This window comes from Mustela putorius, unplaced genomic scaffold (assembly GCF_011764305.1).
Source record: "Mustela putorius furo isolate JIRA1106 unplaced genomic scaffold, ASM1176430v1.1 tig00003845_pilon_pilon_pilon, whole genome shotgun sequence".
NCBI classification, from domain to species: Eukaryota; Metazoa; Chordata; class Mammalia; order Carnivora; family Mustelidae; genus Mustela; species Mustela putorius.
In genome coordinates, this window is record NW_025421998.1 from 3,927,935 (window position 1) to 3,943,386 (window position 15,452).

General features: G+C 37.6%; 1 non-coding gene and 1 pseudogene across 1 annotated transcript; both read right to left on the minus strand.

The window, feature by feature from the left end:
- Nucleotides 1–2,129: 2,129 nt before the first annotated feature.
- Nucleotides 2,130–2,236, minus strand: LOC123387079. The gene has a single exon (XR_006601442.1). It is a non-coding gene; the product is annotated as a U6 spliceosomal RNA (small nuclear RNA).
- A 10,725-nt stretch (nucleotides 2,237–12,961) lies between these two features.
- Nucleotides 12,962–13,722, minus strand: LOC106006301 (annotated as a pseudogene).
- Between the last annotated feature and the right edge of the window lie 1,730 nt (nucleotides 13,723–15,452).

Here is a 15,452-nt window from a genome sequence, read left to right on the forward strand (position 1 = left end):
GAGCTGACTGGGAATGAAGTCCCAACCAGCACTCGGTGTGTTGGACCAGTGAAGAGCCAGGAGCCACACACCTGCGTTACCTACGGATAAGCTACCTCAGGGAGGGTTGGGTGTGTCCTGGAGGGAGGGGGCTCTCCTCCAAGGCTCGTCCTGGGAAGAAGTGAACCAGGTGTGGGCCAGAGTGTCTGAGGGAAGGCACACCTCTTTCCCCCACGCTGCTGTTTCTCTCCACAGCGAGGAAGCCCCATCAGTGTGCCACATGGCCCTGCTCAGGCCACCACCCCTCTGCCCTCAGAGAAGTGACATCTGACTGTCTCTAGCACAGCTGGGGGGTCAGTTCCCAGTCCGCACTCAGTACTGGACACCCGACGGGCTGCAGAGAAAAGCCATGTTATTTTATCTTCCACCAGCTGATGCTTTTGCTAAGTCCTCAGGTGGCTCAGAGCTTGGGTGGTAAACAGCCGTCTACCCTGTCAGGTGCTCTGAAACCCCAGTGGGGTTTCAGGAATGGGAAATGAGGATTGAAAAGTGAATCACAGAAAAAATGTTCTGGAATTAGATGGCCATGATGGTTGTTGCACAACTCTGTGAGTATACTTTTTTTTTTTAAGTACTGAATTGTACAATTTAAGATGGTGAATTTTAAAGTAGGTGAAATTTATCTCAATAAAAATAAACACATAAAATTTTAAAGTTTTTACATGTGAATCATAAATGGGACAGGAGGAGGGGGGTTCTCTCTCTCTCTAGGAGCTTCATGGAGGTCAGGTCTTGGATCTGAGGCAAGAAAACCCTTGGAGTTCTCCTCAGCCTGTGGAGCTGGGCCAGGGTACGAAGGGAAGAAACTCCTTGAGGACACCTCCACCAATGGGCTCCTTGCACGTCCATATCCAGCAATTATCATTTGTCAGTCTTTGTGATATTTCCTTTATTTATCCATTAAATTTAATTAACATCTCATAGAACATTCTAGTCTGGTCAGTGGAGTCAAGTCTGTGCCCACAGTGGAGACACGCTGTGAGCAGGGAGCAGCCATCCGGCTGGAGACCTCCAGTAGATCCTTATAGAGGAGGAAGCCGTGTCCCAGGGGATGACAGGAACCGTGTGGAAAACGGATCACTCGCTGAGATGCCGGCACCAACCAGCAGGAGTCCCAGAAACACCTGATGGTGAGCCCCTGGAAGTGCTGAAATATCTGCTCTGTGTCGTCAAAGGGCTCATGGAGCTTTGAGCTGCTTTGGGCAGGAACAGGAACTATTCTCTCGATTTTTTTTTATCCTCTTAATTCTTAGGAAACTGTTGGTGACTAATTTATACTTATAATTTAAATGTAAATTTAATTCATGGCACATTTACTTTTTTGACATTTATGCCTTCCCCTAATAATAGAGATTAGGTGGTAACTGATTCACTATGTTATTAAACAGTCTTCTCTAACAATTTATTTATTTCTGGAGATTTTTTTATTTGTCAGAGAGAGAGCACACACAAGCAGGGAGAGCAGCAGGCAGAAGGAGGAAAAGGGTCCCCACTGAGCAAGGAGACAGATGTGGAACTGGATTCCAGGACCCTGAGATCATGACACATACTTAACTGACCGAGCCACCCAGCCATCCCTTCTCTAATGTAATTTAAATGCCCATATATTTTGCCATTATGTAGGATTACTATGATTTAGACAATGAATTGAGACACTGAAGAGTGAAATTGAATTCAATATATATACTGAATATTCAGTATAATTTTTTAAATTTAGGTTTAATTAGCCAACATATATTCCATCATTAGTTTCAGATACAGTTCAATGATTCATCAGTTGCATATAATACCCGGTGCTCATCACATCACGTGTGCTCCTTAATGTCCATCACCCAGTTACCCCTCCCCCCACCCACCTCCCCTCCAGCAACCCTGTTTGTTCCCTAGAGTTAAGAGCCTCTCAGGGTTTGTCTCCTTCTCTGATTTCTTCCCATTCAGTTTTCCCTCCCGTCCCCTAGGATCCTCTGTGCTGTTCCTTATGTACCACGTATCAGTGAGAGCATATGGTAATTGTCTTTCTCTGACTGACTTCTTTTGCTCAGCATAACACCCTGCAGTTCCATCCACATTGGTGTAAATGGTCCGTCTTCAAAAATATGGAACGCTTCACGAATTTGCGTGTCATCCTTGTTCAGCGGCCATGCTAATCTTCTCAGTATCATCCCAATTTTAGTATGTGTGCTGTAGAAGCGAGAACAATGTATTGTTTTCATTAACAAATTTTTTAGATATATCTTCGAACAATTCATGATTACTTCTTTAGTTTACTATAAAAGCTTCCCAATTCCCCTATATGCCTCTTCTTAGAGTTTGCTCTCAGGGGATCTCAAGGTAGAGCAGGGGATGGATGGAGGGAGGCGTGTGTTCCCACTTAGGCCTCCCATTCCCCCATCTGTCTTACACATAATCTCGTATGTCTCCCTTAGTTTGGACTCTGGAATAATAAGCTTCCCTTCTGGTGGTCAAATAAGTTTCTGGGTTACTTGTTTTTTGGTGTGACAATGGAAGGATTGACTTAGACTCATGAGGTAGTCCCATAGGAGGAATTGCTAGATCCAAGTGAATAAAAATATAAACAGAGAGTATATCATACACACACACACACACACCCAATACACAACATACACACACAATCGGGTGCTGCCTCCAAAAAGTTTTCTATACCCATTTTCTACATCTATTAGTCACAAGATCATTTTTCCAAACTTTTAGGTAAAATGTAGTATTCCAAATACTACTATAATTATACTAATATACTAATTAATAATGCTAATAATTGGCAATTGTTTATAAGGTAGAATTTTTTCAATGTATATAAGTTATTTGGATATTTTTCTTCTTTCATGGATTGTCTTTCTTGTATTTTATTTTCCTACTTGCATAATTATGTCTTTCTTATCGATTTCTAAATAATTTCCTCTGATTGGTTTGCAAATATTTTTTATTTTTGAATGTTAATATGATAAAATGTAATGATAGTTTTATAATTCCTGTCTTAGTGTGATACTTTAAAAAGTTATCTCTGGGGGCACCTGGGTGGCTCAGTGGGTTAAAGCCTCTGCCTTCAGCTCGGGTCATGATCTCAGGGTCCTGGGATCGAGTCCTGCATCGGGCTCTCTGCTCAGCAAGGAGCCTGTCTCTCTCTGCCTGCCTCTCTGCCTACTTGTGATCTCTGTCTGTCAAATAAATAAAACCTTAAAAAAAAAAAAAAGTTGTCTCTGTCCAAAGATCATATTTATATTGATCTCTGTTTTCTTTCATATTTTATACATTCGTTTTGGCATTTATATCTTTAATTTATGGCTTATAGTCAAGATACAGAATCAATGTGATTTCTGGCCAGAATACAAAAATTAAGTTTTTTGAAAATGCTTCACTAGTTGTCCCAACACCTTGTATTCATTAAATACATTTTTTCTTCACTTATTTGAAATTCTACACTTACACATTAAATGCTTAAATATATTTTAATGTTTGGTTCCATTTCTTTGATTTTATATTTTAATATTATGCTATTACTTATCCCTGTGTGTATGTTACAATCTTTCTTATCGATTTCTAAATAATTTCCTCTGATTGGTGTGCAAATATTTTTTATTTTTGAATGTTAATTTTCCTCTCTGCATTTATTATTTCATATTTATTTTTAACATTTATATGTATTTATTTTTCAAGGTTAGCTTTTTTAAAAAATATTTTATTTATTTATTTGACAGAGAGGGAACACAAGCAGGGGAGTGGGAGAGGGACAACCAGACTCCCCGCTGAGCAGGGAGCCTGATGCTAGGCTCGGTCCCAGGACCCTGGGATCATGACCTGAGCCAAAGGCAGATGCTTAATGACTGAGCCTCCCAGACACCCCTCAAGGTCAGCTTTAAAACCATGTAACCAACTGGTCTTTCCACACACAGAAAAGTCAGCAGCTTCCTGACCGTTGTCATCATCATCATCATCATCATCCTGGGGAGCATTTCAGATGTCACTGAATTAAGATGATGAGAAGAGAATTTACAGAGCTGTATTAGTCAGGGTTTTCCAGGAAACAGAACCATAGGATGTGTGTGTGTGTGTGGGGGGGTGCAGACAGAGAAAGACAAGAGAGATTGAGAGAGAGCGATTTTAAGGAACTTGCTCCAGTCACTAGGAGGTTGGCAAGTCTGAAATCTGCAGAACAGATTGGTAGGCTGGAGAGCTAGGGAAGGCTTGATGGTATATTCTCAAACCAAAGGTTTTCTGGAGCAGAGTTCCTTCTCCCTTGGGGGGATCCTCTGTGTTTTCCTAAAGTTTTGAAATGTTTAGAGGAGGCCTCTCCACATCCTAGAAGTAATCTGCTTTACTCACTGTCTGCTGATTAAATGTTAATCACATCTAAGCACTATCTTCATAGCAACATCTAATCTAGTCTTTGACCAAAAACCAGGTGCCATGACACAGCCAAGGTGACACATAAAATTAACCATCACAATAGCTATAAGATTTTTTTTCTCTTACTGAAATGCAGTATAAATGAGAATTTATTTAAATCTTTTATATCCATGAATACAGCTTTATAATTTTTTTTTCCTATTGGCTTTAAAAATTCCTGGAAAGTTTATTCCTCAGTCGTTAATAATCTTTGTCGTCATTAAAAAATGTGACCTTGAATGAGCAAAATGGATAGGTATTAACGCTGTGTCACTTGTTGAGGAAAATGCTTGTCGTGTTCTTCAGCTCTTCTTGAAATGGATCATCAGAACCCCATTTCAATCATGTGGATGGACAAGGTAAACACCCCAAGAAAGGCTGGAACAAGATACAACCCTCAGATGACTTCATGAGGCAGAGCGGCCCAGTCAACCAGGGCTCCACACACTGTGAAACGATTAGATGGGAGAGAAACAAACTTCTCTTTCTTTATGCCGCTGTATTTTGTTACAGAAACTTAAATTTGCCCTAAATACCTTCAGCATGTTAATATGGCTGGGAAGTTATAGAAAAACTGGCAGAGAATTTTAAGTCCCCTGTGCCATTTTCTGCCATTTTCTTAGTTGTTAAGACAAATAATAATACCTCCCTGTTGGTTATTTTAATTTATGGTGACCATGAGAAATCTTATGCCCCGAAAGAACATTTGGACACAGTGTCCATGAAAACCTAAAATCAAAAATAAATTATTTTTTAAAATTAACGGGCACCTGCGTGGCTCAGTGGGTTAAAGCCTCTGCCTTCGGCTCAGGTCATGGTCTCAGGGTCCTGGGATCGAGCCCCGCATAGGGTTCTCTCTGCTCAGCAGGGAGCCTGCTTCCCCCTCCTCTCTGCCTGCCTCTCTACTTGTGATCTCTCTCTGTCAAATAAATAAATAAAATCTTTAAAAAAAAATTTAAATTTAATTCTTTTCAGTGTTCCAAGATTCATTGTTTATGTACCATACCCAGTGCCCCATGCAAAAGTAACTTATTTTTGTGTGTTGAACTCTGTGTTGAACTCTGTGAAGAATTTTCATACCACTTGACAAAATCGGTAAATCTATGTACAGGTGACGTTCCTTCCATACCCAGTGTTATCGTCTTATTTGACAGGAAGTCTATGTCTAAGATACTAACTTTTCATCTACCTGCTGCCTCAAATGAAGTGAATACTCACTTTGAGCTAGACAGTTAGAAACAGAATATAACATGGTGGTCGGTAATCAAAACCGTAACCTGGATACTCCTGAATCACTTCACCCTGGGACCAACGTTCAATGCTGTTTTCAATGATTAGGATGCAGATTGTCTTAGTGTGGTCTTCTGCACAGAGGGTAGGGGCTTAGCGGGGGATTAGAAAATGAATTGACTTGTTAGATCATTCGGGGAAAATACCCCACCCACCTCAGCTCACCAAGAAGACGAGGACTTGGCCTTTGCTTTGATAAACATTCCTACCTACTTTGAAAATATTCTGTAAAAGAGCCCATAGATAGATACCCGGTTATGGTTTAGTGCCCTCAGACATGGTGGGCATCAGCCTTAGTTTATCTTCTTGCGTTGTAATCAGTTTCCAAAAATGAAAATATGTCAGCGTGAACTAGATTCCCTAATAGTGGGGTTAAAAACTGAATTCAAAACCAGGTTCTTAATAATGACCAACACAACGTGCTTGCCATGCAATGGGCATTGCTCTTAGAGCTGTGCATACGTTCGGTGATCTAATCGTCCCTCTGCGATAGGTGCTGTAATTGCTACCACTTTACAGGTAATGCACGGAGGCCCAGAAAGGTTGAAATCTTGTCTCCAGGTCACAGTCCCCAAGTGCTGGAGCCAGGATAGAATTCACACAGTCTAGCTGCAGAATCAGGGCTCTTAACCTCTAAACACAGCCTACTGTATACCAAATTCTCCTTTTGAGAAAAGGAACCAACAATGCTCACTTTATCTTTAGCAGGAGAAGACTGACAGAAGAACTATAAATGGAAGTTTCTGAGCTGAGAAACATATTGTGACACATGTTTATATCATTCCATGAGAATTGTGCAAATATCCGGGGTATGATTGCACTAATAGAAAAATCATCATACAAAGATTATGTTAGGTTAGGAATTTCCTAAATTTGTGAGCAGCTGTTTTCTCTTATGAAATATGAAACCATAGGAAACAAAATATTACTCCCAGTTAAAGGCTTCAAGGTTGAATTCTGTTCCACACATGACAATGGAAACATAAGACTTGATTTTGCTATCTTACTATAAAATGTGTTGGGTTTTTTTTTCAGGCTTAAATCAGTATCCCCAAGTGAGAAAAAAATGTGAAATGAAATTGTTTTGATTTATCAATTTATGCTCTTTCTTCTTCAAATTTAAAATATAATCTTCGGTATAACAAATGTTTACATCGCTTGTTTAAACCAAAATTCAATAAAATAAAAAATTTATACTGCCTTCCTCACAATTTATTTCCTTTCACCCATTTTCATTCGGTGAAATGCTGTACGCGTTTGAACTATGACCCCAGTTAGAGATCGATGTGGGTTTATTGATTAACTGGCAATCTTACTAAACTCCCCATAGTTCTAATATTTTTTTCAATGAGGTTTTGGGCATTCCAGAGGAAATAGGGTAAGAGCTAACAAATATAGTATTGCATCGTCCTCTCTCACATTTATAATTCCAATTTAGTTTTGCAACTTACTTTAATACTAGCATATCCAGATCAGTGTTCAGTAACAGTAAAGTGAAAGATGATGAGAGCAGATATCCTGTCATTATGCCCAGGGATTCTGTTTACACAGTGGGAGGCACAGGTCCTGAGTGTACGGTTCAATGATTTCGACAAATGTGTACCCCGTGTGAACCCCATTTCAATCAAGATATAGAACATTAAGAGCATTTTAAGTTCTGCCTGTCCCATTTGGCTGGAAGAGAGTTGCAGATTCTGTCACCATAGGACACCCCATGTTGGCAGGGAATTTGCAACTTCATCAAATCCTGCAGAACTGAGGAAACCAGATGTGGCAACCAGCCCGGGCCTTTGACATCCAGCATTTGACTCCCCCCCCCACCCCCAGACCCGCCCCGGCAAATCCCAGAGCTCGTGGATTTCCTTTTCTTTGGATGAGTTTGTAGATGGCTTTGTGGTTCAAGAGATGACTGGTGGAGTAGCAGCAAAGAAATGGTGATCAGTGGAGTTCTTCGGTTCACCTCCTTGCCTCCCCTAAACCATCTGTTAGGATGAGAACTAGAATATATGTTTTACCCTTTCCTGTATGCACATTACAGGATAAAGAAGCTGATATTCCCAGGGAAACTGAAAGTCACAGGCCAAAAGAAGAAATGAGAGAAGAAAACAACTATTTAAAAAATATTAACAACTACAAAAAACATATTGCAAAAAAAAGTATTATTATTATTTTAATTTTATCTTATTTTTTCAGTTTCCAATATTCATTGTTTATGCACCATACCCAGTGCCCCATGCAATAAATGCCCTCCTTAATACCCACCACCAGGCTCACCAAACTCCCCACCCCGTTGCCCTCCAAAACCCTCAGTTTCTTTCTCAGAGTCCACAGTCTCTCATGGTTTGTCTCCCCCCCCGATTTCCCCCAACTCATTTCTCCTCTCCTCTCAATGTCCTCCGTGTTATTCCTTATGCTCCACAAGTAAGTGAAACCATATGATAATTGACTTTCTCTGCTTGACTTATTTCACTCAGCATAATCTCCTCCAGTCATGTCCATGTTGATACAAAAGTTGAATTCATCCTTTCTGATGGAGGCATAATACTTCCTTGTATATATGGACCACGTCTTCTTTATCCATTCCTCTGTTGAAGGGCATCTTGGTTCTTTCCACAGTTTGGCGACTGTGGCCATTGCTGCTATGAACATTGGGGTACAGATGCCCTTCTTTTCACTACATCTGTATCTTTGGGGTAAATACCCAGTAGTGCAATTGCAGGGTTAAAGGGTAGCTCTATTTTTAATTTCTTAAGGAATCTCCAGACTGTTTTCCAAAGTGGCTGCACCCACTTGCATTCCCACCAACAGTTTAAGAAGGTTCCCCTTTCTCCACATCCTCTCCAACACTCTTGTTGATTTTGGCCATTCTAACTGGTGTAAGGTGGTATCTTAATGTGGTTTTGATTTGAATCTCCCTGATGGCTAATGATGATGAACATTTTTTTCATGTGTCTGTTAGCCATTTGTATGTCTTCAAAAGAAGTATTATTAGATCAGATGAGCAATGATTTTAAAGTAAGCACAACAATAACTCCAAGGCATTGGGGGATGAGAGGGCTATTATTAATAGGAAGCAGGAAAAAGTCATTGAAAAGAACCATATGAAATATAAAATATAAAAAATATAGGAGTTGAAATAATTAACAAAATTCAATTCAATCCCAGTCAAAAACTTGGTTTGGCAGTTTTATAAAGAACTTGATTTGTTCTAAATGTCCCCTGAAGAATATAATCTATGAAGAACTAAGTTAACTTTAAGAAGGGGGGAATTTGCTCTGCTTTCAGCGAGGGCCTACCACCAAGCCACACTAATAACAACAGTATAGGATTGGCATAAAAACAAATAGAATCGAATTGGGAATTTAGATCCCTGTGTAAATAGAATTCGATGCATAATGAAGAAGAAAATTATTTCAAGGAGCAAGGAAGGTGATCCGTATCCAAAGAAAAATACAACCAGATCCTCACCTAAAATGGTAGGCATATGTGGTCTCCAGATAGATAAATGACCTAAAGGTAAAAGATAAAGCTGAAATGTTAATAGAAGTTATTTAAAAAAATGTATTTTCATGATCTACAGAAAATAAAAGAGTTTTTTTTCATACCACAAATTAACACTTTACTTAAATTTATGAATATACATCATTAGCCAGAATTTGGGGTTAGGTGCAAGTTTTTTTCCTTGTGTACACCTCTGATGAAAGGAGTTCTATGTACTTTCCTAAATGAATCATAATTTTTATATCATCAAAACTTAGAAAAACAACTAGAGAAATCAGATACGAAATGCTCTTTATTTTTTGCTTTTTCAATATAACTCATGGGGTAAAGTGCAAAAATGCTAAATATACAGTTTGATGGGGTTTTTGCACTGGTGTGCAACTGGAGAACCACCACAAACGTCAGCATATCATTTGCCTCACCCCAGAAAATCCCCTCCTGCTTTTTCCCAGGAGAAAAAAAAAATCCCTGAGCACTATTCTGATGTTTAACACCACAGGCTGATTTTTACTATTCTTGTATAGTATAGAGTTCTAATTCAATAATGTGTACTCTTTTGTGTCTGGTTTCTTTTGCCTAACAAAATGGTTTTTAAGATTTTCATCTATGTTGTTGTGTGCATAGGGGTTTATTCTCGTGTTGTATTGTATCCCACTACACGAAAATTGGATGATGAGTTCATACTTTCTCCAGTTGACATGGCAGCTCTTTTTTTTTCAGCTTTGGGCTATGATGAAGGAAGTTCCTTTGGCTATTCTTAACATATCCTTTTTGGTGGACATATATGTTTCTCTTGGGTTTATATGTAAGAGTGGAATAGTGGAATTGCATGTCATAAAGTAGGCAGGTGTGTAGTATTATATAGTGTCATACAGTTTGCTAAAGTGTTTGAACACTTTACATTTCCCCAGCCATGCAGGTGCTCTATATCCTCAATGATACTGTTACTTTCACTCTTTTTAATTTCAGATATTCTGATGGGCTGATACTGGTAATAAATTGTAATTTTAATTTGCATTTCTCTAATGACTAATGAGGTTGAACACTTTTTAATATGCTTATTAGATATTTAAATATTCACAGTTTTGTGTTGCCCACTCAGGCTTTTCTCCATTTTTAATAAACAGATATTTATCTTTTCTTTTTTGATAACAGAAGCTCCTTATATAATCTGAATATGAGTTCTTCTCTTAGTTCGTGACTTAGTTATTCACATTCTTTTTTAAAAATTAAAAAAAATTAATTCTAATATAATTAAGCATACAGTGTTATATTAGTTCCAGGCATACAATACAGTAATTCAACAATGATGTATCAGTTCATCATGATAAGTGAACTTTTAATCCCTTTTACCTATTTCACCCATTCACCTACCTCCCCTCTGGGGAGTTCTTTATATTTTGTTCTCTATATTTTAACGTCTGTTTTTTTGTTTGTCTCTTTCTTTCTTTGCTCATTTGTTTTGTTTCTTAAATGCCACATACAAATGAAATCATACAGTATTTGTCTTCACTTCGACTCTACTTGACTTATTCCATTTAACATTATACCTTCTAGTTCCATCCATGTTGTTGCAAAGGGCAAGATTTCATTCTTTTTTGTGACTGAGTAATATTCCATTGTATATATATAAAACACTTCTTCCTTATCCATTCATCACTTGATGGATGCTTGGGATGTTTCCATAATTTGGCTATCCATTATTACGCTGCAATAAACATAGGGGTACAAAGATCCTTTCAAATTAGTGTTTTCATATTCTTTGAGTAAATATTCAGTAGCGGAATTACTGGATCCTATGGTAATCCTATTTTTAATTTTTTGAGGCACCTCCATAATGTTTTCCAAAGTGGCTGCACCAATTTGTATTCCCACGAACAGTATATGAAGACTCCTTCTCCTCCAGACCCTCACCAACACTTGTTTCTTGTGTTTTCTTATTTTAGCCATTCTGACAGGTGTGTGGTGACATCTTTTTATGGGTTTGATTTACTTCTCTGATTATGGGGGATGACGAGCATCTTTTCATGTGTCTGCCAGCTATCTGTATATCCGTTCATGTCTTCTGCCCATTTTAATTGGGTTGCTTGGGTTTTTTTGACATTGAGTTGTATATATGTTCTTTATATATTCTGGATACTAATCTTTTAGCAGATGTGTCATTTGCAAATATCTTCTCCCATTCAGTAGGTTGTCTTTCAGTTTTGTGATTGTTTCCTTTGCTACACAGAAGCTTTTTATTTTGATGTAGTGCCAATAGTTTATTTTTGCTTTTGTTTCCCTTACCTCAGGAGACAAGTCAGAGAAATCACTGTTTGTGTTCCCTTGTAGGATTTTTATAGTTTCAGGTCTCACATTTAGTCCCCTAATCCATTTTGAACTTATTTTTGTGCATGGTATAAGAAAGTGATCAAATTTCATTCTTTTGTATGTAGATGTTCAGTTTTCCCAACACCATTTGTTGAAGAGACTGGCATTTACCTATTGCACAGTCTGCCTTCTTTGTCAAATATTAATGACTGTATATTTGTGGGTTTATTTTGGGGTTCTTTATTTTGTTCCATTGATCTATGTGCTTATTTTTGTACCAACACTGTACTGTTTTGATTACTATAGCTTGTAGTGTATCTTGAAATGTAGCATCATAATACCTCCAGTTCTGTTCTTTTTGAAGACTACTTTGGGAGGTGGAGTGTTAGGTGAGCCTAGTGGTGGGTATTAAGGAGGGTACATATTGCATGGAGTACTGGGCATAGTGCATAAACAATGAATCTTGGAACACTGAAAAAATAAAATTAAAAAAAAAAAGATTGCTTTGGCTCTTGAGAATCTTTGTGTTTCTGTACAAATTTTAGGATTGTTTGTCCTAGTTCCCTGAAAACTCCTCTTAGCATTTTGACAGGGATTGCATTAAATCTGTAGATTGCTTTGGGTAGTATGGACATTTTAACAATATTTGTTTTCCCAATCCATGATCAATGAAACATCTTTCCACTTGTTTGTGTCATCTTCAATTTCTTTCATCAGTGTCTTATAGTTTTCAAAGTACAGGTCTTTTCACTTCTTTGGTTAAGTTTATTCCTAGGTATTTTATTCTTTTTGGTGCAATTGTAAATGATATTGTTTTCTTAATTTCTCTTTCTGCAATTTCATTACTAGTGTATATAAATGAAGTCAGTTTCTGTATATTGATTTTGTATCCTATAACCTTAGTGAATGTTTTTATCACTTCTTGTAGTTTTTCAGTGGAGTCTTTAGGATTTTCTACAGATAGTATCTTGTCATCTGCAAACAGTGAAAATTCTATTTTTTCCTTACCAATTTGGATCCTTTTATTTCTTTTTCTTATCTGATTGCTGTGACTGGCACTTTCAGTACTATGTTGAGTAAAAGTGGAAGTAAACATCCTTATCTCGGTCCTGATCTTAGAGAAGAAGCTATCAGTTTTTCACATGCTTATTCACATTCTTAATGACAGCTTTTGATAAACATAGTTCATCATTAAACTAAAGTCAAAATTACTATTTTCTCTTTTATGTTTAGTTTTTGTGGGATTCTGCTTATGATATCTATGCTACCCCCAAATTCATAAAGATATTCTACATTTTCTTCAAGAAGATCTGGGTTTATGATCCACTATGAATTAATTTTTTAGTATAGTGTGAGGTAGGGAATTGAGAATCATTGTTTTTTTTTTTTTATGTCTGATTTTATTTATTTGTTACTCTTAGAAAATCTCATTTTGACTGGATTCAGGCTTAGAGGTAGAAGGTCTCAGAGTGGACAGTCTCTGTGTCTTCACAATCTGTCCCCAGCATTTTTTTTTTTAAACCTCCTTTTTCTTGGCCAAAAGTTTAGCATATTCTCCAGCCTCCTCCTTGTTTTTTTCTTAGTACACTCTTTCTTAAGAGAAATATGCCAATGTTTATGTAGGAGGATATGTGGAATAACAAGTGCTCAATCTTGGACACTTTGGTTCTAGGTTTCTTACCTTCTTTGCTTAGGGGCTTTCTCATAACATAGTGATAGACATCATCTTCTTTATAGAGATGGAAAAGTTTGCAGATTCTTCTAGCTCTTTTGGGCCCCAGGCAATGAGGCACAGCAATATCAGTGAATCCAGGACTATCCTTTTCCCCTTTCTTTAACAAAGACCAAATTAAGAACACTGAGATTAACATCCACAATGCAACCCCAAACTGATTTGTGCCTTTTTTCTCCAGTCCTTCTTGGTCTATAACAGGAATGTTCCTTACTCAACAGCAGGCAGACACAACCAGGGGTCAAGACACCCCACTTCATGGGGAAGACTTGTTTGTCATTGCCACCACTGGTTCAGATCACATAACCCTTCCATTCTTCACCCAGAGTATCAGCAGCACCTTCCACGGCCATACACTTCTGATAAAAGGTAATAAGTTCGCAGTCATCTTCCACTTCAATGAGTTTCTGGTTGCCAATAGCTGGGAAAGAGATGTTCTGCTTCATCCTAAAGCAAACTATCACCTCCTAGGCACCATGGAAAAGAGCAGGATCATTTTCCTCTTTATGTGGATGTTCAGTTGCTCCAGCAGTATTTTTTGAAAATATCATCCTTTTCCCAGTAAACTGTGGTAGGGCCTTTATTGTAAATCAAGGGACAGTATATATATGAGTCTATTTCTGGACTCATCTCTTCTGTTCAATTGGCATATTTGTCTATATTTGTACCAATACCATTTCATCTAAATTACTGTAGGTTTACAGTAAATCCTGCAATCTGATAGTAAAAAAATCTAACTTTTTTTTTTCCTTCAAGATTGACTTGACTCTTCTGGAAACTGTATTTTTCTACGATTTTAGAATTTTAAAATTTAGAAATCTTTTGGTGTACAAGAAGAACTTTCTGCAGGGATTTTGATTGTTATGGTCTGAATGTAGAGATCAATTTTAGCATAGTTGGCTATATTAATAATATTAAATGCTCTAATCTATGCACATGGTATATCACCATTGTGATCCCCATGATCCCACATCCTGGGGTATATTCTTTTATATAATCTCTTTGCTCTGAGTGGAGGTTGAGATCTAGAATTTTCTTCCAACCAATAGAATATGGGACTGGTGATGGGATGTCACTGCTGTGAGTACATTATGTTATATAAGATTCCATCTTGCTATAAGGTTTACTATTGTTCTCTTGCAGAACTTGAAGAAGCAAACTACCATCCTGTCAACTGCTTGCAAAAAGGACACATGGCAAGGAACTGCAGGCAGCCTCTAGAAGCTGAGCTCGACTTCTAGCAGACAGCCAACAAAAAAACTCACAATTTTACCGACACAAGGACATGAATTCCTCTAACAAACTGGGTGAGTTTGGGAGTGAATTCTTCTCCAGTCAAGTCAATACCTTGACTGCAACATGGTGAGACCCTGAGACAGAGATCTTAGCTAAACTATGTCTGAATTTCTAATCCACAGAAACCATGAAATCATAAGTGTTTTAAGTATTAAAAAAAGTGGCAATTTTGTACACAGCGACAGTTAACTATTTCACCATTAGCTTGTGTTTTCTTTACCTTTTTAGCACTGTTCTGTAGTGTTCAGTGTAGAGGTCTCCCATATCTTTCAGTAAATTTGTTTCTAGATATTTTATATTTTTAATGCTGTTATATAAATGACATTTCTTTTATTTTCTAATTGTTTATTACTGTTGTTCATAGAATATAGGCATAACAATTTTTATACAACCGTGTATTCAGAAATTCTGTTAAATATACTTATTGATAATAATAGTCTATTGTAGGCTCTTTTGAGTTAGCTAGCAATCATGCTATCCAAGAATAAAGACTGCTGTGCAATTCTGCAATATTTATATATTTTGTTTTTCCTTATTTACTGAACTGAGGAGAACTTCTAATACAGTGTGGAAATGAGAGGTAATATTGGACACCCTTGTTCTAGTCCTGAAATCAGGGAGAAAGTATTCAATTTTCACTATAATCTATATTATTATCTGTAATTTTTACATATATTCTGTATCAAAATTAGAAAGTTCTATTCTTTGTTTGCTGAGAGTTTATGATAATCAGTGTTAAATTGTATGAACTGCTTGGGCTCCATTTTCCTCGCTATGGTTTGAAAAATATACCAGGAGAGAAAGCTGAGTGAGTGTGAAGCTCACCTCATGAGCTTCTCATTTCTTAAGGATTATAGTCCTGTGTTGGTTGTTGTCCAAC